Source organism: Coloeus monedula (genome assembly GCF_965178545.1).
Source record: "Coloeus monedula genome assembly, chromosome: 12".
Lineage (NCBI taxonomy): Eukaryota > Metazoa > Chordata > Aves > Passeriformes > Corvidae > Coloeus > Coloeus monedula.
The window spans coordinates 7,417,393-7,440,404 of record NC_138792.1 but is presented as its reverse complement, the minus strand read 5'-3'; the positions used below and the strand labels follow the sequence as shown (position 1 = coordinate 7,440,404).

Below are 23,012 nucleotides of genomic sequence, written 5' to 3'. Positions count from 1 at the left end.
CTCAGACATGCCAACCACAGTGGTGGCAGGAGAGCTATCACCAAAGCACTACAACTTTTAGGACCAGGAGCTCCTGACCTCACTAATTCAAGAAGCTCTTTGTTGCAGAACATTCATCTGGTACTCTCAGACGTTCAAGACTATCTCTTTGAAGCCTATCTATCCTTTTCTAGACTCTTCCTCACCAAAACTATTTTTATTGTCCACTTCCTTAATCTGGTTCCACAATCCCCAGGAAGGACCAGATTTATTCCAGCTCTTTCTCCTCTTCTTCATTTACACAATTTGACAAATTCAAGAGAAAAGAGAAGAACACCAAAGTATATTCTTCCTCTTTCCCTGCTGATTAGTATATTGGGCAGCTCAGTTTCAAACTGAATACCTGAGAAGTGAATGGAAATATTTTGGAAATGCATCACACACACACACACACACACACTCCTAAGATGGCTGGAGGCTGCCTATGGCTCAGTATGGGAAAGCTTCATTCCGATGTCCAAGCAAGGACGAAGCAGGCAAGCAACAAAGGGGCTCTTGCGACCTTGTCAAAATGCATTAAAATGCACTGGCATGCACAGGCTAACTTCTGTTTGGGAATACCTGGGAAACAAAGGCAGGCTCTCCGATTCAGGGAATATCCGATTCTGAGTTCTCCATTATCTCAGGTTTGCTTTCAGCAATGATCCCAGCACTACTGTCCTCTCCAAACCAGCAGGCTGTCTGTCTTTCTGGGAAAGACCTGAGTCACGCAGGAGCAGCGCTGCTGGCTCGACATGGCAGCACAAGCAGAATAAATAATAACTGTTTATGCTGCTCTGTCCACGGAAGCTGCACAGCTGTGGTTACAAACAGCTAATTTGTCACACGCTCCCTCCCTGCACCAAACGGATTCCCTCCATGTGGGCAGAGTGCTCCACAGACTTCTCTTGTGCAAGGAGGGAAGGCAGCCTCGGCAGAAGAAGGCAGTCCTTGGCTGTGCCCTCCTCGAGCTAGGCTCGCTGGGGCTGCCGTGAGGGTGACCTTGGGCATCAGGCACCTTCCAAACTTAGGAGGTGGTGCTGGCCTTCAGGAACTTACTATTACTCAATGAAGGGAGAAAGGAAGGCAGGAAGTCGCAAAAACTGAATCAGAGTGATCAAATTGTTAATAAATACATCCTGTGATGGTTCCATTGGATTTTAATAACCAGCCACACATGGGCACCTCTGGACTGGCTCCCTGCTTTGCCAGCGCTCAGCCTTTCTTCTCTTGTAACACATCAGCTGTCCTCAGCTGCCACTCCAGCTCTCCCCATGAGCCAGGCTGCCCCATGGCCCTCCTGCCAGCCCCTGTTAATTCTCCCCCTGGAACTTGTGCCTTCCTTTACCTGCAAGTGGGAACCTGGGAAGGAACAATTGCAAAAGCCTTGTTTCTCCAGCCTCGCAATGACCCCTCCACCAGAAACAAGCCACCTCTAACCAGAGATTCCTATTCAGGCTAACATACTGCAGAAATGAGGGAGGAAAAACTTTAGGCAAGGTATTTCAGTGCCTCTTCCTGTGCCTGCAGCCTGTTAGTGAGTCAAGCCTTGATTTACGACAGCCACAGGGTGCTGATTATTGATCTGCACCATCCCATTCCACTCACTGCCACGGACAGATTCGACCTACAGCAGTGATTCCCACACCTACACAGCCTCTTCAAGTGAGCACTGAGGCCAGTGGGACACTGCCATGAACATCCTCCCTCAGCAGCTGCCCCTGTGTCCAGCAGCACAGCCGGAGACTCTCCTGCTTTAATAAATTGAAGTTTATGCATCCATAACTGGGATATCCAGAATGGGAGTCAGATAACCTTCTTTCACTAGGAGTCTCAAGATCTTTGTAATTCTTGGGAAATCCCAGGTGTTGACTTTTCTGTTTGTTTGATAGAGGAAAAGAAAGTATTGTAAAAGGAGATGGGGCAGGGGGGGAAAACATCAGTCTCACTACAGATCCTGGGATTTGCTAATGTGGTGGCAGCTTTGCACAAAGCCTTTCAGAGCAAGGCACCTGGGGAATCCAGGTCACTAACAGCCTGCTAAGATCTGGCATATCTGAATTATTTTGACAGATAGAGCACGTTTAATTTTTGATGGAAGGACTGAGCAAGGCAGAAGCCTGAGATAAGCAGAAGTATTTTTTTCCCCCAGTATTTTCTCAAGGCATATTGCAAACTGTTCCCTCTGCAAAGTATAAAACCTGAGTGTAAGGTTTGCTCAACTGAACTGACCAGAGAATCTATCACTCTTTGTCTCTTTCAAACACTAGACACTGCCAAAACTGGAAGTATGTATTTGCCAGAGGCAAACTGTTTGCAGCATTCAGCGATCAAGACTTCAGCCTCTGTGGCTTCAACAAGCTTCAGCGAGACCTATCTGCACATCAGCCCAAAATGTTTCTATCTGTTCTGACAAAAACAGTCATGCAATGAGAAAATGGAACTGGCAATTTTCCATATAAAACAAGAAAACGTCATAATTTTTTTCTCCTGTGCCTTAAATTCACAGTTTGGAAAGTTTTGTGCTCTCTATTGCTCACTTATCCACACTCTAAGGAGATTTTAGTGTCCTGCTAATATTTAAGGACAGTTTGTGAAAAGTAAGTGAGAATGTGCCTGTGCGTTTAAAGGCTGGAAAGTGAGTCTGATACACAATATTAGCTTTTAAATGGCAGCAGTTACTTGCAGACCCTCTGTGTTGGGTAGTAGGCTGGCTTGCACATGAATAGCAAACCCCAAATGCTCCTGGGCAACAATCCCACTCCACTACAGCGGGACCTGGCACTGCAGTAAGTGCATTTAGCACATCTGTAGGTTTCTGTTTGTGCATGCTGGCTGCAGTTTGGTTACAGACACTCACATTATATCCCTGAATCCAAGAAAAAATGCCTCCTGCTGACCAGTAGGCAGCCAAAGCAGTACCTGACTATGAGAAACATAAATTACATGTCATCAAAGTCTTATCTCAGGCTACAAGGAGAACTCAAGGAGGCTTAAGCAATTAAAACTACCATTCACTTTCTCCACACTAAGATTAAATGTAAGCTAAAATCACATTCTTCCTACTACTTTAGGCTGCTTGACCCTTCTGATTTCAAGCATTTTGAGCATGGATGGACATTAAGTTGTCATTTTACAGTGTCAGGAAAGAGATCACAATACAGTTCCATGGTACCAGAGGCATGCACCAGTGTGCTTAAAAATTGCAATTCCCCAATTCTTCAGGTAAGGAGTACCAGAGTAAAGTCCACTTTGGGGTATGTTGGGTACTTGTAGGCTGCAAAGGTGGCAGATCCATTTCTAATGAGGTGTGGTGGTAGAGAAAGGATTATGAATAGGGAAAATTCACAGGGTGGATTTCCTTTTATTCATCATGCTCATAGAAATAGGCAACTGGAAGGGAGGATGTAGGAACAGGAACTGGGGATGTAAGCAGTCACTTTAACCACGAAAGAACACTGGTTATTAGCTAGCTCGTATGCACTTCGTGGATTGTTTTTACCTGACACTACAGCTTCTCCCACTTCATGATTTACAGTGGAAATATGAAATCTGCCTTAAACAAATATAGTAACAACAGGTACTGGAAGTTGCTACTTAGGTGTGCACATGTAAATCACCTCCTAAACACTGCTGCTACATTTGGAGTTTGATCTCCCATCAGTACACAAGTACCAGTTGACTTTGCCCCATTATTGTCACCACTCATCGAGATCTTCCCCAGTTATCCCCTCTGTAAGTCAGGGACCTCAAGCTGTGTTAAAAGAGAAAGAAGAGCACAAGGTGTGTGCTTTCCCTTAATAAGTTTCACACTCCTGTTGTGAGTGCAAAGCTGCAGGACCCAGGAGCTGTGCCCACACATCCCCTGAGTGTGCATCGCCAGAAACCACAACAGGAGGTTTGGCTTCCTTGCACGGTGGCTCCAGAGCTGTGATCAATCCCTGTTCCCTCTGACACTGCTGCAGTACAACAGGTCTCTTGTTTGACTTGAATATGTGTGAACTTCTGAAAGGTGACTGCAGACCTGGCACTTTTGCACGGCCTTCTCCCTAAAGTCCCCATGCGGCAAGGGAAGCAATCCTGGCTGCAAACACAGAACTGCGCCCTTTAGCTTGTAAGCACAAAAATCCCAAACATCAAACATCATGACTAGACAAAACCAGAATAATGTGATCTTACAGTAAGCCACAGAAACTAACAGGAAATTCAACCTGGACTACCATGAGCCTAAGGTACTAGCTTTCTTTTTTTCTAAATTTTAACAAAAAGTTAAAGGGAAGAAAATACTACAAATATGATTTTCCCATCCACCGATTTGTGTGAATGCAATGATAGAATGATAGAAATATGTGTGATCTATATCCTGCTTTCAAATGGAACAACTTCCAGCCTACAGAGCAGCAAGTTTGTGAACAAGATTTTTCTAATTACCCTTGTGCAAAATCACTAATGCCTGAATAAAGGTATCAATGTAGTGTAGATGCTAAAAAAGCTGGCAGAGAAATTTTCATATTTTTTACAACCGCTTGTGAAAGTCTCCTTTCTCATGCAAGCTAGCTGGAAACAGTGTAGAGGGTTTTGTAAACCAAGACTTTATCTCCCAGGTGCAAACTTGTTATGCACAGCCTTGTTTTCCACAATGAAGAAAATATTTTGAAATGGGTGTCGTAGCATTCAGCCAATCACTCTGGGAGGTGTATGGTCAAGCACCCAATAATGTTATACCACTCTTGCGAACAAATAAGTCTGTAATTAATTAAATAATCCCATTTATCCTGGACTTGGACTTCTGTGTCATTTTTCTTGCTGTCCCTGCGGACAACAGCGACAATGTAGGATGAGTTCCAAGGAGAAAAAAGACATAGCCAAGAATATACCTATTTTGCCATCCTACATAAGCAAGCTGCATGCAAGAGGCCGCATAGCATTCACTATAAAAAAATGAAAGAAGAAAAAAAATCAGCAGCTTTGATACTTTTCAGGTCAGGCAGCATTACCAGACTCATTTGGTAGGCACCAACAGAGATCTGCCCTATCAAAACAAATGTTCAGAGCCTTCCCATCTTGTCTTTCCTTAGCAATTCATCTGCTTTCCGTATTAATGGCACTGTTAAAATGGAAATTTTTCCAGGAGAAAAAATGCCATTGACAAATGGATCTGGAAGAACAGGACTACTGCCTGCTCCTGTGTTGTGCTGCTAGCAGGAGATCTCTGTACAGATGCCTTGTAATTAGTCATCTGAAGACTTACAGCAATCACGTCACGCATATTGTTTGGCTGTAACTTCCACGTTCCATTTAATGACAAGTGTTATTAACTAGACAGCTGAAGACAGAACAAGTTCTTTGCCTCTTGGTTTTAAGCTGTAGCACAAGAGCATTTTTTTCATATCTGGCTGTAAATCAAGATCAATCTTAGACTCAATGCCTTTCCATCAGTATTACCTCATCTTACCTCAGTTTTAATACCAGCAGTATTGTTTTATATCTTTTTTTATAGTCCATTAATTTCAAAGTCCTATGGAACACTTTGCAGTAATTTTGTAGACTACATTAATTTCTCACAGCAATATCTAGGCTAGAGAATTGCAGATCCTCTCCACTGAGCAAAAAGTGATGTTTCTGCTACTTGGGTCTCCCAGGATTCGTAAGATACTTTTCTCTCTTCTTTTTCAGCCTTTAACAGTGGCACAGTTATGCAATGACCATAAGTAGAAGAAACAGGATGTACGTGTTCCTAAATTATGAGGTAGGTTTACCATTTACTAGATAACCAGATAAAACCCAGTCTGACATTTCTTTTCTGCTACATATTGTATTATATTTTTAATATCTCAGAACCCTTAGTCCTGTGGTTTTACCAAACTACAGGTGCTGTTCTGTCAAAAGGTGTGCTTGGGGAATTAATAGCCTGAGGCAAAGCCTCCAATTAGGTCAAACCTAGGGACAAAAATCTTTCAAATTCACAGAACAGTAAGAAACAATGGAATTTCAGTCTGAAAAAAAGGGCATTTTTGTTCCAACAGCTGAAGTACTTACACTTACTCCTCCAAAGAATAACAGCTCCAGCCTCCTGTGTGTGGCTGCCCCGAACTCTGACATCAGCACCCTTAGGTCTGCCAGCCCAGTGCCCTTCTGCTGACTGTCTGCACTGGAAAGCGATCTATTACTGCATCCAGAGCTCTCCTCTAGGCTTGGGGGGCATGAAACACTTAAAAGATCAGTTTGAGGTTTCTCCTAAGTGGTATGAGAAACTGGAGCACAACTCTTAAAAAGGATGGAACAAGTGGGAAAGGAAAGAAACGTCCTGAACGGCTCCTTTCCTGCTCCTTTGATGTTCTCTGTCCTTCAGAAAATGAAACAATAAACAGGATATTGATTAATACAGATCCAAAAAAACCAAGCCTCACTTAGAGAAAAAAGATAATCAATCTAGTGTGTTTCACAGAAAGTAGGTGTAGAGAGAAGTCTGTATAACAGTCAGAAGCAGAAATCTTTTGTAAGGCAGAGGAATGAATATTTAATTTGTTCCTGACTACTTCATGTTATCCCACCACTTTCATCTTTACCAACCCAGCACCTCTGCTATTCTCAGAGTGCATCAGCTGGAATATGAACACAATTCACTGGAAAAATGCTGTTTGTACACACCTGTCCTCCTGCAGCAGGGAGATGACCAGCTCAGCATACAGCTCTTGCTCCTGTAATACCTGCTCTTTGAACATGGCTCTCAAACTTACCCAGAGACCTTTAAAGGGATTCTGCATGTCAGTGGTACTATAAACCCCAAACCAGAGATTCCAGCCCTGAAGCCCTCATTCTGTATAAAGCTGCTGAAATTTTGGCTTTAATGAAATAAATCATCAGTTGGACTCGATGATCTGAGGTCTTTTTCGACCTAAATGGTTCTATGAATCTATAAATATTTTGGGACGTTGACTTCATCAGGGATGACATTTCACTCTTTGTTCCTTCATTATTTGTAACTAAAGGAGTGGATTAAAAATACACAGGAGTTTGAGAAATTCTCTCCACCAGAATATGCAATGCCCAAGTTACTTGGGTTTTAACCAAAGCAACTCTCAACTTGCTAGAGATACCAGTTCCCCTCTGTCCTAGAAGCAATGTTAATCACACATTCATCACTGCAAATTGACAGCATAAATGCTGTCTTATGCAAACAATGTTAGAGAAGATGGTGTTCTTGCTGCAGAAGTGAATTACACAGCCTTTTAAGCTTTCTACACTTCTCAGTTTTATGTAAACTCTAATTTCTAAGCTTTTGTTCTGCCTTGAAAGGTCACACGGTTGAAAGCCATGAAGCATAGCATGTGTTCCCACTGATATTAAAATACTGTTTACTAAATCATGCATATAAATGGAAAGAAGAAACTGTTTGCAACCTACTGCATTAATAAGAGATGATTTATAAGACAACACAATTCCAAGTATCAACATGTGGAATGTAAAGATCTGATCTCAATCGCACAACATGATTTTTTTTGGCTCTTTTTTGAAGCAAAGTCTCTGCATTGCCATGCAATCACACCAACTTCTGATGACACTGTATTTGACTGATTAAACTCTTAATCGTGCCAATGCTTAACTTCAGGAATACAAGTGGTCTTTTTAGATTTGAGCATATGATTGCACATTTGCAAGATCAGGATTTCATTTGCATATTCAAATTGCAAAACTGCATCTTCCCTTTGTCTGGGTAAGGCCAACTATAGCTCTCCAAATGCTAAACAACCACCGTAGAGTTGGACAGTATTTTTAGCATCTCTGTGGTGCACTTCTATCTTTAGCTGCTGTGTTCACAAACAATCCCACAGGACACTGCATAGCTCACATAGCTAAGGCTCTTCACCACATTCCAACTTTTCTCCCAAAACATGGTGAAAGCGGAGTATAAAACAGATCAGTTCAGGACCTGCTAAAGTTTCCTAAGATACATTGTCTTGAGCAGAGCAGAACTACTTTCAAGCACAAAACCAATAAAACCCCAGCACATTCTACTCTGGAGTGGTGATGGAGCTTGCTGTGACTTCCTCGGGGGAAAATACAGCTCTACACTCTGAGTTTGCACTGTGCAGATAAATCAAGTAGGACAGCGAAGGATTTCTGCATGCTGTTTCCTAGCAGGATGTGCCCATGGCTTCACGGCAAATTTCTGGTCAAAGCTTAACCCTGCAAGAGAAGTTAATAATTGAACTTGCCAAATCATCACAATTTCTAAATCCAACTGTGCCTTGTTTTTACAAAGGGGCATATTAAACCAGTGAGCCATTTTATTAGACTCATGCTCATGTAACAAAAACATGTGTTAGCTCTTGAGTGCCAAGTTCCATCCTGGAGGGTTACCAATCCCTGATACAGACTTTGTAGCCAGACTGCAGTTATCTGTCATAACAGAGGAGGTAGTTTGGAATACACAGGATGAAGCATGCTGCTCCACTTGGGAGTACTTTACGTGGTCCTGGTCTCCTTGTAAAACTCTAGGGAGATGTACTGCAGTGGTGGAAAAAGAGCTTGAAACTTCCTGCTGGCTGTAGTGGGACTATCTCACAGAAGCCTCCTGGATGGTTGGAGCTCCCTCCTCCATTCCCTATAGGAACTTTTGCAATGGGTGCAGCACCAACATGCAGCTGCAGCAGCTGGGTCAAGTCTGAGTGCATAGGAAATGCTTTTAGAGTCATCTGCATAAGGCATTTCAAAACTACAGGGTTACCACAAAGAGAGAAAAGACTCATCAGGGGAATGGGAGTATTAATCAGATGATTGACCTTTGAAGGTTCTAATATGAAATGCTTTGCACACTGAGCTGGAGCTGCACATGGAGACAATAGCCTCCAATATCTTGATTTACAGAGGAAGTACTGATGAAATTCCATATATCCTGTTAATGGCGAAAGGAAGGGAGTTATGTAAAGGAACTATTTTTTCATTAAGTGTCTTAGCTAAGCCTTGCAGATGAGCCTAGACACTTGGCTGCAATTTAATTTCAAGGGGACAAGATAACCTGAAAACCCTTAGAAAACCCTAGACCTTGTGAGTGCTTCACAAATGGGCTCCTCATTTCCTCATTTCACTTATTTTCTCTCCCAATACTACATTCCATCAAACACTCTCTTATTAGAACTCTTTAAATTATAATGGACATTCCAAACAAACTGTGTTCATTCACTTCCTCTACCCTACCACAGGCATAGCTGTATGTCTGGGAGGTGAGAACTGAGGAAACAGTACCAGGGTAGAAGGCTGTTCCTTGGCTCTGCAGCAGCACCAGAGCAAGGCTGAAATGCACAGGAGGCAGTGGCCAGGCAGCAACGTGTACCGTGCGCTATGGCTGCAATACACCATGTCTACAATATGCTTTTTTTTGTTGTTCTGGTCAGAGTTATACTTTCTTTTTAAGCATAGCACAAGTTCAATTCAGAGTATAACAGTTTTTGGTCTGAAGTGTTCAAATTACCCAACATGAGCATCAGGTTAAGGAGAAAACCAAAAAACCCTGCAGGTACTTCAATTTTTTTTTTTGAGCCCCTTCTTAAAGGACTTACATTTTCAAATGAGTAGAAGCTTTCCCTCCACCAATAGAGCAAGGCTGACATCCTGGGTTATACTTCTTATCCTAGTAAGGGCTCCTTAACTGAGAAATGCGGGTTGCAAGATTTGGCCTTTGCTAAGAAACAGTGATATTATAGGAAAATTCACTGTATGCTTTTGAACATAAACACTTAATTACCCTCCTATTTTCTAATACAGACATGATGTCTGGAGTTGGACAAACACATTCTTGAAAGGTCAGAACACTTAAACTGTGTGTACCTAGTTTAGGATGAAAAAACCTGTTGCTGCTTTTTAGCTATGACATTTCAGTTTACCCACAAGAATTACACTACTTCCCCTAAAGATTTTCAAGCTTGAGAACACGCTCTTCTCCCAGTGTCCGAAAGTGAAGACAAAACTCTTTTTCTACATAAATTTATCACAGCTGCCACTGAATCCTGTGACTTATTGACAATTCTGCCTTTCCTCCAAAAAGGGCTTGAGCCACCAGCAGACACAGGAGCAGGGATGCCCTGTCCACTTCGAGGAGAGGAGCTGGCTTGGCCGGATGGCAGCAAACGGAGAGCTGCTGCCCAGGCCAGCACACACAACCATTCACACCAAACCTTGCAAACCTGAAGGAGCAACTATGAATTCTCCTAAAGCACACAGCTGGAGGGCAGGTAGCTCTTCATTTTTTTCTGAAATAATGGGAGGAACTTCCTCTTTCAGCTACCGTTACATGGGTTAGTGAGGATATAACTGCTGCAACCATCAGGAAACAACTGTCATGTCCGGATGGCACTATGGAGTATTCCTGGGGAGCTGCAAGGACCTTGCAAACTGGGAACATAGGTTTGGATTTCCTGGAAGTGTTCTCATCTGTCACTAAGCACCATGTTGTGTCCACCTACAAGTTTCAGGGCATTCAAGGAATAGAAGGGGCACCAGTTTAACCCTAGCCCAGAGAGGGGAGGTTCACTTAATTTCAACAAATTAAGTGATCTCTGCTTGAGATCACTTCATCACTTCGGACCATATTCCTTCCCTGGGGCTCAGAGATCCCAAAGCCAAGGCCTCACTGAGCTAGCTCTGGGACTAATTAGCATGGGTGGGCACTGTGTCAATGCAACCCACCTCGCTGGGCCATGCTGGGATCTCAGCAGGACATTGCATGTGCTGTGCCCAGGCAGTCTCAGCAATCTCAAGTGGAATTGTACCGAGAGAAAGCCCCCCTGAAGACATCTTAGGCACGGTAAAATGACTGTCCTCTATAAGAAATGACAGCCCCTCAGGTGGAAGTAGCTGAACTCCAGCTGAGAAGCACTGGCTGACTACAAACACAATGGAGATTGAAGAGGTGAGCCTCTACAAAGTGGCTGAGGGTAACCATTTTATTTCACATTGGCACAGAGGCCGTCAGGTACTGCTCTGTAGAAGGAAGTGAAACTTCTTCAAAAGGACTAACTTGAGTACTTCCAAGTGCTTACCACAGCTGCAACCCCTCATCTCCATCCGTACCTATTCAAAGCTCTGCCAGGACTGTAACAGCATTTCCTGCATGCATCATGACCATCAATATGCATTTCACCAGCCTCCCATTCCCAAGTTCCTGTAAGTGGGCCTACTTCTCTTCTGAAGCAAATTTTCAGCAGTGTGCCTCCTCGTGCCCAGCAGCACCACTGGTTCCTCACCAGGGCACATTCCCAGCCCTGCGCACTTCATCCCACCCCTGTGGCTGCTCTGGAGGAAGAGAGCTTCAGTTCTTCAAAACTAACTTACTTCCTATTGAACTTGCTTGCAGAGACTGCAGAGAAATTGTACCTGGTTTCCTGTGCTTCAGTCACTAGATTTACCAGACATGATGTAGGAAATGGGCAGGAAACACCAACCTTACGTATGGCAGCAATTCTTCCCCTTCCCTCCATGACATGTTTGAGTAGCATACCAAGACCTGACCTTGCACTTTTTAGTGCAGCTTTTCTTACACAAACATTTGAGTCAGATCTAGAGCCAAAAACAAATAGAAAGCCAAACACATTGCCAAACACATTCATTTTTTTAAATGAAAAAGGCTGAGACCCTGTTTTATACCTATTTGTACTTGAATCTGAAACATACTGTGGATTTTTAACTGTATGAATTTGGTAAGATCAACAAAAATTAAAAAAACTCAACCTTTTTTTTACTCCTTCTGATACTGGGGTAAAAACTGTTAAAGAACTGATATTATTTGGGCTCTGTACAGACGTGAGAGGTCCTGATGCACAAAAAAGGTGTACTATGATTAAACACATTTGTTAGGAGGTTTCAGCTGTTATGTTTCTCCCTTTTACAGTCATCTTCACTTTGATTTAATTAAAAAATCTAATCAGAAAACCAACACAGAATTAGTCCTTCACCTTGTTTCTTTGCACAATCATTTGGACAATGGGTGTATAATAGCACTGCTCTAACCTGGCAGCATTTTATATTTACTTTATCCAGGTGTAAATGACAGCCTAAAGAATAAGGAATTGTAATCAGATACAGCATGTCTTTCCATAATAAAACTACCTCTCTTTTCCTCTTGAGCACCTCAAGTTGAAATACAATTTCCCTCTTTTGTTTCCCCATTCATTCTATACGAACAGGGACAGATAAATGTCAAGTGTATCTTTAAAGGAAAAATGCACCATAATTTATCAGCCCCCCAATTAAAAAAAAAAACAAACAAAAAAACCTCCTTGTTCTTGAATTTGAAATACTTTTTCTTAGTACACCACAAGACACCAAAAATAACACAGGAGAAATGGGGTGGCATTGGGGCAGACTGTTGATTTACGGAAGTTTCTGCTCCAGCTGCGCCCTGTGTGTTCCCTTACACGGCGTTTCCTGGTTTCTGTGAGACAAATCTGCTCTGTAACAAGACAGACAGTAAGTCAGAAGTGTCAATATGAGCAACTCCCTGAAAACAAACTTTGCTCATTTACAATACAGCATTTCTAGTGTGGGACATGGAACTGCACTGCAGGGAAGGAGCTCGCCAGATGGGCCCACAGCAAATCCAAGGCCCCACTCCTCAACTCTGCCAAAAAAATGGGATTCCTGGGAAGAACGGTGAGCTGGCCAGAAGCTGTGTCACCAGGTTTGCTCACCAAGCAGTTGTGCAAGATGAGATTCTGCTCGTCACTAAGTGCCCCCACTCCCAGGGCTCAGGGTGCTGGGGTGCCTCTTGGGATGAGGCCAGGACAGGAGACCACCTTGGGCAGCCCTTTGCACAACAACTCTGAAAACCACGGGCTCTTCAGGACTGCCCATTTCATTATGCCAAAATGGAGCTGTTATGGGATTCCTAGACAGCTCTCACATTGCCATGGTCTGGATCTTTCACTGAGCCACATTAGTTTTGGGTTTTCTGAAAGAGGCTAAACTTTTTTTTCCCCTATAATGTGCAGAAGCTCACTGATTGAATGGGAAGGAAGGAGAATTAACCTCAAGTTCATTTCCACTATTTTCTAATGATTTGTGTCTAGCTCTAACGGCAATCCAAGAAACAGGAGGAATTTCTATTACTCCTTAAAAACATGCATATCTCCATATAAGAAAACAGTGGCAGCCTTCACCAGCACATAGTAAGCTCCTGGCTTCTGAAGCACACAGCTGTCAAGCAACTAAACACTTTTAATAGAAACCTGGTCCATTAACAAGCTGAACCATCAAGCAGTCACGCAAAAACAGCAAACAACCCCAGGAAGAGCTGCTGTCTTTCCATGCTGAACAAAAAGCTATTTACAGTAAGTGAAATAATGCAGCTTCTAATAGTGGTTTGCCTCCCTCTCCAATGCATCTGCACACAGCTTTCCCTTGGTTCCTGATGCAAATTTAAAGAAGTAAACCTTGCCCTTGTCTGTGCTCACCTGTTCCTGGGGGTTCTTTTGTGCAGATGTCCTCCCAGCACCCATTTTGCCACATTCCAGTGCCAACTGCAGATCTCATTGGGTCCAGGCTCTCTACTGCCCCATGCATCAAACACATTTCTGTTTGGGTATCTCAGTGCTCATCAGTAATAGTTTTAAAAATAAAAGCAGAACTTGGGCTTTTCCTCTCTGAAATCTGTCTTGAGGATATTCTATACTGAGAACAATCTGTATTCAGTTTTATACCTGGACCTGAGCTGGTGAAATAACTGGAAACTTTGCTGCTGATTTCAGTGGGCATTTCTCTGTGTATCCACTCACAGTTTGCTCTTTTGATCTTTTTGATCTCCACATCTTTTACAACACCACCAGCACTTACCCTCACTTTCCACATACCTGTGCATCTAGACGTGCATAGAGATTTTATTGTTTCTGCACTCTCCATATTTGACTTCTTTCAAACCCCACATGCAATACAAATAACTGCACTACACGGAAGAGAAAGCACATGCTGAACACAAATATTTATAATTCCAAAGCCTTAGACAACAATTGAGATAAACCCAACATCAATGGCAGTACAAGCTGTGCTGTGTGATTCAAGGGGGGTCCTCAAGGTGCAATTTGCATTTAATGCTTCTGCCATTAGCTCAGGCTTTAGGTGAAACAAAACACCCCACCTCATTAGGCAGGTGGAATAAATGAAGGTGAGGTTTACAACACTTCTACTTGGTGTGGGAAGAACCACACTCACTTGACAGGCAAGGTGATGCTATGGCCTGTGACAAAGATTTAATTTCTGTAATTTTTGTTTCTGAAAAAGGATTACCACCTCCCCCCCCCCCCCCCCCCTTTCAGGTATGTTCCCAAAGGCATTCCTAACAACAGCAAATCTGTGTGCAATGCTCTCCTCAAATCTTTTGCCTTTCACATATAGGCCAGCTGCTCTCCAGACACAGCACCGGGCTACAGAATTGGGCTGCTCTGATTTATAACCGAGGTGTTTAAAATAAGGCAATCTAATTATCGACTTGATAGCCCACAATGTCTGCAGTCAGCAAAATGTAAAAAATGCAAAATATTGACAGGACCAGACAAATACATAATGAGGGAGTTATTAAAATGCAAATTGCCTGCCTTCTGGTACTCCTGTGGTGCATGGCACAGGACCCCAGAGCCTGCATCCCTCTAGCTCTGTGCCGGTTAGGAGGGAGAAAAGAAACAGAGCTGGGGAAAATGAATGGGCAGAGCTATCATAGGCCAGTTGGATGGGACCCCGCATCATGGGGGTCCTCCAAAGAAAGACAATGACTACATGGGAATGGGAGGCATTGCAAGAACAGGCAGCCCTGCACACGGTGGACCCCAGACTTCTCCAGGATTTCAGAAAGCTCCTGGAGCAGAGGGAAGCCAAACAACAACAGTTCAGTGCCACAACTGTACATCTATTTTGGGGAAACAGACAGAAGTGAAACTTTTTGCAAGTTGGTGAAACTTGATATCAAAATGCATGAAAGGCACTGCATTAAGATTTATTAAAACAATAAAGTCCAAAGAAAGGATGTAATAGAAATCCTCTATCCAATCTGCTCTGGGATGCTAACACCTGGCTTTATAGGTTGATATGTTCAGAAGAAGAAGTTCAGTGCCCTGATCCAGTCTGAGAAGTCCTAGCTGGAAGGTGAAATAGGGAATTGTTACAAGGCATAGAATTCCTTCCCTTCTCATCTCTGCCCCCCACTTTTTCTTCTCATTTAAATAGCCTTCTAATCCTGTGGACTGTCTGGTATACGCTTATTATTTTACCTTGCAGACGCATTCCTTTAAGTCTGAGGGCTGTGTATGTGTCTAGATGTCTATAATAGAACAAGTAAAATAATACCATTCCCAGCTGGGCTGGATGATCTAAGCCCCCACCAGGAGAAAACTTTGATGCATAATATATTTTCATGCAATGCATTTCAGTCATGTTAATATTGCTGTAACAACTTCTAAAAATGATGCCAATATAGAGAGTGATACCTAATTAACAGGCAAATTCTAAGGGGGAGGTTAAATGCTAATTTTACACTGGCATTTAGCCTAAGAACTTCATTATGCCATCTTCTATTTTAAACTGTAGCCATCCCACCTTGTGCTGTGCTGCCGCCTGTTCTCAGGCAGTATTGCGTGGAGCACAATAATTCCTTGCAAGACAGACAAGGTCACAATGGCTGGGGCTGGGTACCTGTCTGAAACCAGGAGAAAAGCTGGTCCCTGCCCCCAGGAGCCTGCAGGGACTCTGAAGCTGAGATTTAGCCATGCTTGGAAGAGGGATTTTGTGCAGGGCATTAAAGTGATGGTTGGGACAGATGGATGTAGCTACTCAGTGCTCCTGAAAAGGCATCAAAAGGAAAAGGACACTGCAGCAATACAATCCTCACTGAATATTGGCCCTTTCCAGTACCTGGTTAGAGTAGCCGTGGGCAATGTGGGGTCAAGGCAGCCCAAGGTTGCTGAGCCTCCCACACCACTGGTGAGCAGCACTGATACAAACCAGTTCTCTATCTAATCTTTCAGATACATAAAATCCAAAATAGATGGAGCTTAAAACACACAGACAATGGCAAAGGTGCAGAAAAATACTGAAAAATACTACAAAGTACTTGAACATACAGCCAGGGCTGTGGTAAAGCTGTGTTGTATTTGCAGAGAAATTAGATGCCTCGTTAGCTGTGGATAGATGCACAACTGCCCAAATTTAAACTTCCTCCTTTCCCCAGCTCACCACAGTCATTACAAATCATGCGGCTGAATGAAAGCTGAAAAAGCACTAAGAACTTGGCAGTTTTGCTGGGGTGAGTCCAATAATAAATGAGGGACGAGGGGTGGCAGCACTGATAATCTTAATATCAAAAACACATTTTCTGCAAAGCAACCTACTATTGTTCATATGTAAAATACATCATGTTGCTAGGAGGGAACAAACTGTCTTGCAGTTTATAGATAGTCATTTTATTCGATTCCCCTTGATTGTGACTCAAAACCCCACACAATCCACACACCCTTTCTTTTCAATAAATGCACAAGATATACAACATGGCTGGATTATGTTATGCTGCTCTAGACAGTGGTTTCGAGTGCAGAGTTGGAGGTATATTTCTACTGTGTAGCATCACACATAAATTATTAAAAAAGTTAAGGAATGAAAGCAGAGCAAAGCTTCATCTGCCCAACTAAAATCAGTTCCTGAAACATGCTGAGCAGCATCCCCTGTTCTCAAATCAAATGGGCTGGAGGCAGCACAGTACCCAGGAGCCCTGGTCCCCATGGCATCTCCTCCTGGTCTCCCCATCTTTCTCCCTGAAGCAATTAAAAAATCCTGAAGGCTTCTTGGAAAGCCAATTTTTCTCTCTCCCTCCCTCTGAAGTGACAGTAGCTAGGTGGGGTTCAGTTTTGTGAGCACTAAACCTTTTTCCTAAAGCTAAAAATGTTTGTATAGATGCAAACAGCTTTGACCATGTGCAGGAAAATCTAGTGCATTGCTTATCAGTCAATTTGGCTTCACACCAAGAGTAACACACTGCTATAAAGGGCCAACACAGTGTGAAAAAGGAGCTGTTCTACTAGAATACACTCCGTTAATTCTGGTTGAACTGACATTCTCCTAGGACAAGAGCTCAAAACACATTTAGACTGTTGTACTAAGCGTGGCAGGGAATGGAGCAGCAGGCTGGTTTCTCTGATGTCACTAAACAAGAGGCAGACACCCTCCCCCCTCCCCCCAAAAAATCAATCTCTTGAGAAAGCAAACTCTCACAGCATCATCTTCCACCAAAATAAAATACCAGGTTTTAAACAAAAATCCCCGCCACCCTAGCAGGGAAAAAAAACCCTGAAAAGTCAAAAATTCCAGCCTCGCTACACTTACTGTAATTGTCCTTTATAAGAAGAGCCCTCTAGTTATGTGAAATGACATTGCCTCGGTGCCCCGGGCTCCCCGCGCTCCGCACAGGAAGGAAGCAGACACACATCTCTTTAAGAGCCGTTTCCTCTCTGCTCTATTAATTTCGGAGATTAAGCAAGCCACTCCTTTGTGGCATAACAGAGCAAGATAGAGCCATTGTGTTTGAGGAGAGTCTTGCTCACTGGCTTCCTACCTTTCAGCAGGGGGATGCATTAGCACTTTATTCTCAGATGAAACACCAGAAAACTTCTAGCAGACCTAAAACCCCCTTATTATTAAATTACAATTTCAGCACAGAAGAGGCCAGAAGCCCCATTCCTTCCCCCCCCCCCCACCCCCCCCACCCCATGAAGGTTTCAGTGTCTCACTGACACAGTTCAGGATGTGAAAAAAACAAACCAGTTGCATCAGATGAGGAATTCTCTTTTCAAGGGCCCTGAATCAACAGGATTTATTTAATCAGGATTATTTTGCCTGGACACACACATCCCACCTCCTGTCCCTCCCTGCCATGTTGAACCTGAAGCACTAAATTTACTGTCATTTTTTTTCCTCTTCTTCCTTTAAAAATTTATACACCCTTTTTGCTCTTTTGCCTGCACAAAATCCCTTCAGCTTGTACCAGATGCCTGATGACCTTTAATAAAACGGAGGCCATTGCCTCTCCATTTCAAAGACTATCAACACATCTCATGTTGGAGCCTGGGATTACATGGACAACCAAAGCAACCACCAGCTGACCAGAGCTTCAGCTGTTCCTAAAGTTTTTCTGATGGAAGAAGAGAGAAGCAGGAGAAGATTCAGCCAATGCAGGGTAATTTGGGATCCCCACTCCAAGCCTGGGCTTCCACATTTCCTCCTAAAGCTCGCCTAGATGTTTTATCCTCAGCTTTCCAGGTTTCCTTCCAGACTGTTAAGCAAACGAGGCTGGGAACACAGGACCCTTTTGGAGTCAGCGGCCATAGGAAATACCACTTTGCGGGGGCGCACAAAGCTGCAGAATCCTTGGGACATGTTCACATTTCTTACAGTGTAAACACGGCCCTTGCTAAACAGAAATGCCATCAGCAGCGAACAGATATCTTCAAGGGGAGGGGAAAAAAGATAACACATGCTCAGGGCTTTTGAGCAGCAGCAGCAGCAGGAGAAAGAGCGATCTCCTGGCTGGAGCAGGAGCATGTGAGCCAGAACACTGTTTGTACTGTACCTTCCCTTGCAACACAGAGTCAGGAACACAAAACCCATCCAGATAAAACAATCTGCCTATTCAGCAGCTTTCTTTTCATGAGCTGCTTCATCTTTGCAGGCTGCCCCCCCCCACCCTTCCCCCTCCCCGCTTCCCAGTCGCCAACTGAAAACTTCAGAAAGAAAAGAAAAGGAGAAAGGAGTTGTTCAGACAAAGGGCTGATTCTCTGCGAGGGGAGGGCACACACACAGAAAACACGGTCACGGTGTTCTGGGCACAGTGCTGGCACGTTGCTCTGCCAGTAGTTGTAGGAGTCTGCTGCCCAGGCTCTGCTTCAGGTTTTGGGACCACGCATTTAGAAAAAGGAGGGAGCTGTAGCTCCTGCACCTCCGGCAGCAGCCTCCTGGATGTGTTCCTGGCCAACACTGCAGCTCGGTATTTGCACCTCTGCACCTTCTCCCAGCAGCTGCATGGGGCATGTTCCTCGCAAGGTTTTTCCCCCTGTTGTCAATAGAGATATTAACCCCATCCAGAGATTTTTCCTCTGGGACATTCCCTTGCAAAAATCAGTTTGGTGGGGTTTTTTTGTTGTTGTTGTTGTTGCTGTGTAGGGTTGTGTTTTTTTTGGTGTTTTTTTTTTTTTTTCTATTAAACAGAGACACTTCTGGTATATGAATGTAAATCACCAGTTCATATTGCAGAGGTGACTCAACAGCAATTTAGATGCCAACATGTAGTTACTTCTGGATGGAGCAGGATGTGATTCAGCAACTACAGGCAAGTAGCAGTGTATTCATTTAATCTTTGAGACTCCTTTTTTTCTTAATAAATTAAATTAAAATTCAGTTTATTCATTTTTATTTTGTTGGGTTTTTTTATTACAGTCATTATTGATCTAACATAACTCTTCTTTAGTATTCAGAAAACCTATGACGAATTGTAGTATTGCCACACATCAATTAGGCTAAAAATCCTCTGCTTGGCATCACATTTGGCTTAGCCTCTGAAAAGCTTTCTTCTACATTTTATCAAAATTTCACCCAAAATGCAGCCCCCACTGCAGCTGTTTTACACCAACAGCTGGAAGCAGCTTCTCCATTGCTCTGTCCTCTTAGGACAGTACCAGAGCAGGGCACATCAGGTGGTGGCCCCTACTCCACGGGCAGAGTTTGGAGGATCACAGCCACCTTCCACCCACATCTGAGCTGCTGGGAACAGCAGACGAGGCAATTGCAAAACACAGGTGAGATGTTTATTTTTTACTGTGTTCTTTGTGAGGTACAGAAATGGCTGCACTGAACATATCAACCTATAAAGCTGAGCAGGAGAAGCCCTGGTTAGCAGTGATGATGCAGAGGGTGCACAAGGAGGCTGGGACAGGCCCAGTGCTTGGTTGTGCTCCTCAGCATCTTCCCCTGAGCAGTTCTGAGTGCCCTCATCGAAAGAAGTGTTTACGTTCACATGGTGCTTTGCATCAAGGTTGGCAGGGGGGAAGCAAACTACCTGAGCAGTCCTGGAAGATCTAAAAGGCAGGATTTATTAGTTTTAATACTAAAGTATTAAAAAATCTACCCTGATAATAAACTCAGGAGCTTTGAGTCACGGCAGAAAGAGACAGGGATTTTTTTTAAAAATGTAATTTTGGAGTTTAGAAGCCTGGACTAAGTGACAATATTAAAATCATCAGTTACAGCAACCCAGTTTCCAACATACAAACCTTTTCTCACATCATCTATACGGGCAAATCTTAATCACTTATTGCCTTTGTGTCAGCCTGACTAAAGAAACAGACATGCTCTTTGCCACCCACTTTGTGTCTGCTGTACTTCCCTGTACCACTTCCAGGGATTAAGGGGAATTTGGTGACAGGGAAGATCTGGGCCAGGACTTTGCATTAGAGAGAATATCATGCTTATTGACAGGTGTTTTGGTCCCCAAATCTGGAAAACAGCTCCCCATCTACTTACAGCTTACTGCAAAACAAATCTGCACCGGATTAGTTAAAACCATGAACTTAAGCAGTTTGTATAAGAACCCTTTTTCTGAAGTGCAATAATGGCCTATTAGCTTTCATTTAAATTGGCTCCTAATGGAGGTAAATAAAATGAAAAGGATTGTTTTCACCCTGCTTGCCTAAATCCCAGCACATGTGAGCTGATGAGCAGTCACTACCTTGTTCAGACAAGACCCGAGTCCTCCTGATTTAAATCCTGTCCTGAACAGTTCACCTTTCAGATGTGTTAAATCTCAGCCCTGACATGCATTAGTTACCTTCATATAGGGTAAAAGCAAAACACAATAGAAATAAACACAGGCACTTTGAGGAAAGAAGAGGGGAAAAAATTAAATTAACCATAAGGCATAATTGCTTCAAAATTTGGGTGTTCAGAAAAAATTACCAGTGTTTCTTTGCACAAGGAAATATACTTCTAATCTTTGCAAGACACAAAACCAGGAGCAAGGAATTAAGCAATGAGCTAAAAATGGTTCAACTCTAAAAGCAGATTGCAAAGCGAAGGGGAAAACTCCCAGGGAAAGCTGAGAATGAGGTTTCTTAATCTTACTCTGAAGGGTCATAAATGTGCAAGCTCAATACCTCACAACCCTTTTTGAGTAAATAAAGGTTTAAAATGTTCTTTCTTTAGCGTGACTGAATTCCTTTCCAATGTGACCTCAACATGCCATTCCTCTGTCTTTATCTGCCGACACAGCAGAGCTGTTGACCTTTCACCAATGACCTGAGCAATCAATAAACAGCCCACAAACTATCTCCACAGAAATGCTCCACCGACAAGTTCCTCCCTTGCTCTCTGCCATTCCTGAACTTTTCCTCAGGCCCTCGGCTGTGCGTCAGTGTGACTTAACAAACAACACGGGGCTCAGAAATACATTTTCTTGGGCATTTCCTATCCAAACATATTAAACCTGTAAGTGGTTTTGCTGTTGTTTGCAGTGCCACAAGCTGCTTTCATGTTACTGTAGGATCTCCATGATCTCTGCCTCATGCTAAGCATTTTGTCTTGACTTCCAAGGACAGAATCCAAACTCAAAATAACTCAAATATGTTCAAAAGATAACAAATAATAATAATAAAAAACTTATTAAAGACTTGCCCAAACACCAATTGGCAAAGTTTCACCTTAAAGAACATCATTAAACAAAAAAATTAACACAGTCCGTTACAGATGCCTGGAATAAGAAGAGAAATTAAGGCAGGTCAGAAAATGCTAGTGTTACTGTGGGTGTCTCTCAGATGAGTTCAGTGCTATAAATTCTGTTGTACTGTCACATTACATGAAAAAGGATCGAAGACAACTTTTCTATCAATATGATTTATGAAATCCTGACTCAAACAGAGCTATATTTTAAAGGTGTTTCAAAATGGGGAACCAGTCAAATGCTGCAATATGTTTTACTGGGGTACAGAAGAGAGAACAATCATTCCCTGCAGTGCTCACAGCAAACACACCAGAGCACTGATCGAGATCTGAGAAGCCAAAAGAATGAAAACTATCAGAGATCAGCCATAAGCAGAAATGAAACTAATTAGCCTATAGAGTCTTTATCAAATTGAGTGAACACAAAGGTAAAGCAGAGCTGCAAGTACTGAAAAAGGTCTTAAGATCATTAAAACGGAAAGAATAACAGTTTGAAGAGCTTTTTCCCATGACAACTAAAATGCTTAACAGAGACGGAGTTTCTCTACATCTCTACATATACATACACTCATCTATATAAACTTCTTAGTCTATATATATTTTTATAGATACAAAATCTAAGGAAGAGTTTGCAATGGCTCTTAAAACATTAATATTTGCTGATCCAAGATGCCTAAAGTTTCAAAACCCAATAAACCTGCTAAAATTTGCTTGAACTGCTACTTGCTTGTATACTCAACATACTCCAGGAGACTGATTTATAGTTTCTCTCCCCACCATTAAAAAAAAATATTGGTGGCATGATTGCAACTGGTTTTTTAATTGTTCTCTTACATTAATAATGTAAATCAGTACTAAGGGAAGCATAACATGGTATTCTTTTACATAGATTTTTTTTCAGTCTCTCTAACTTGAAAATATGGTCACTGGGCATTGTTACAACCCACTAATGACAAAGATTAGGTCCTTAAAAGGCAGTGGCAGCAAAATTTTCATAAAAGTGATAAAGTGATTAGCCTGCTCATTGCAGAAGTGAGTGTTTGCATTATTGCCTGCACTGCAGAGAGCTGCAATGTGCACAGCAGCTCTGGGTTATTTATTTATCCTTAATATAAACAAGCGAGAGTGGTTCAAATGGAAGTATTTAACAGATTACCTTGATGGATCAATACAATATTCCACTGAAATTAAACTTCAAGCAGACAAGAGCTACCAAAGCCTTTAAATAAAAAAAACCCCAAACCCCTTGGCCT

The 23,012-nt window shown here is 42.7% G+C and overlaps 1 protein-coding gene across 2 annotated transcripts in view; it reads right to left on the bottom strand.

Moving 5' to 3' along the window:
- MAMLD1 (mastermind like domain containing 1) overlaps window positions 1–23,012 on the bottom strand; it is an 81,877-nt gene that overhangs the window by 37,128 nt on the left and 21,737 nt on the right. The window contains exon 1 of one of the 2 annotated variants that reach the window (XM_082289676.1): window positions 601–676. The exons of the other annotated variant lie outside the window; for it this stretch is intronic. The gene's annotated coding sequence lies outside the window, so the exon portion shown is untranslated. Of the gene's footprint in view, window positions 1–600; window positions 677–23,012 lie in introns of those variants that run through there. 2 annotated transcript variants of the gene reach the window in all.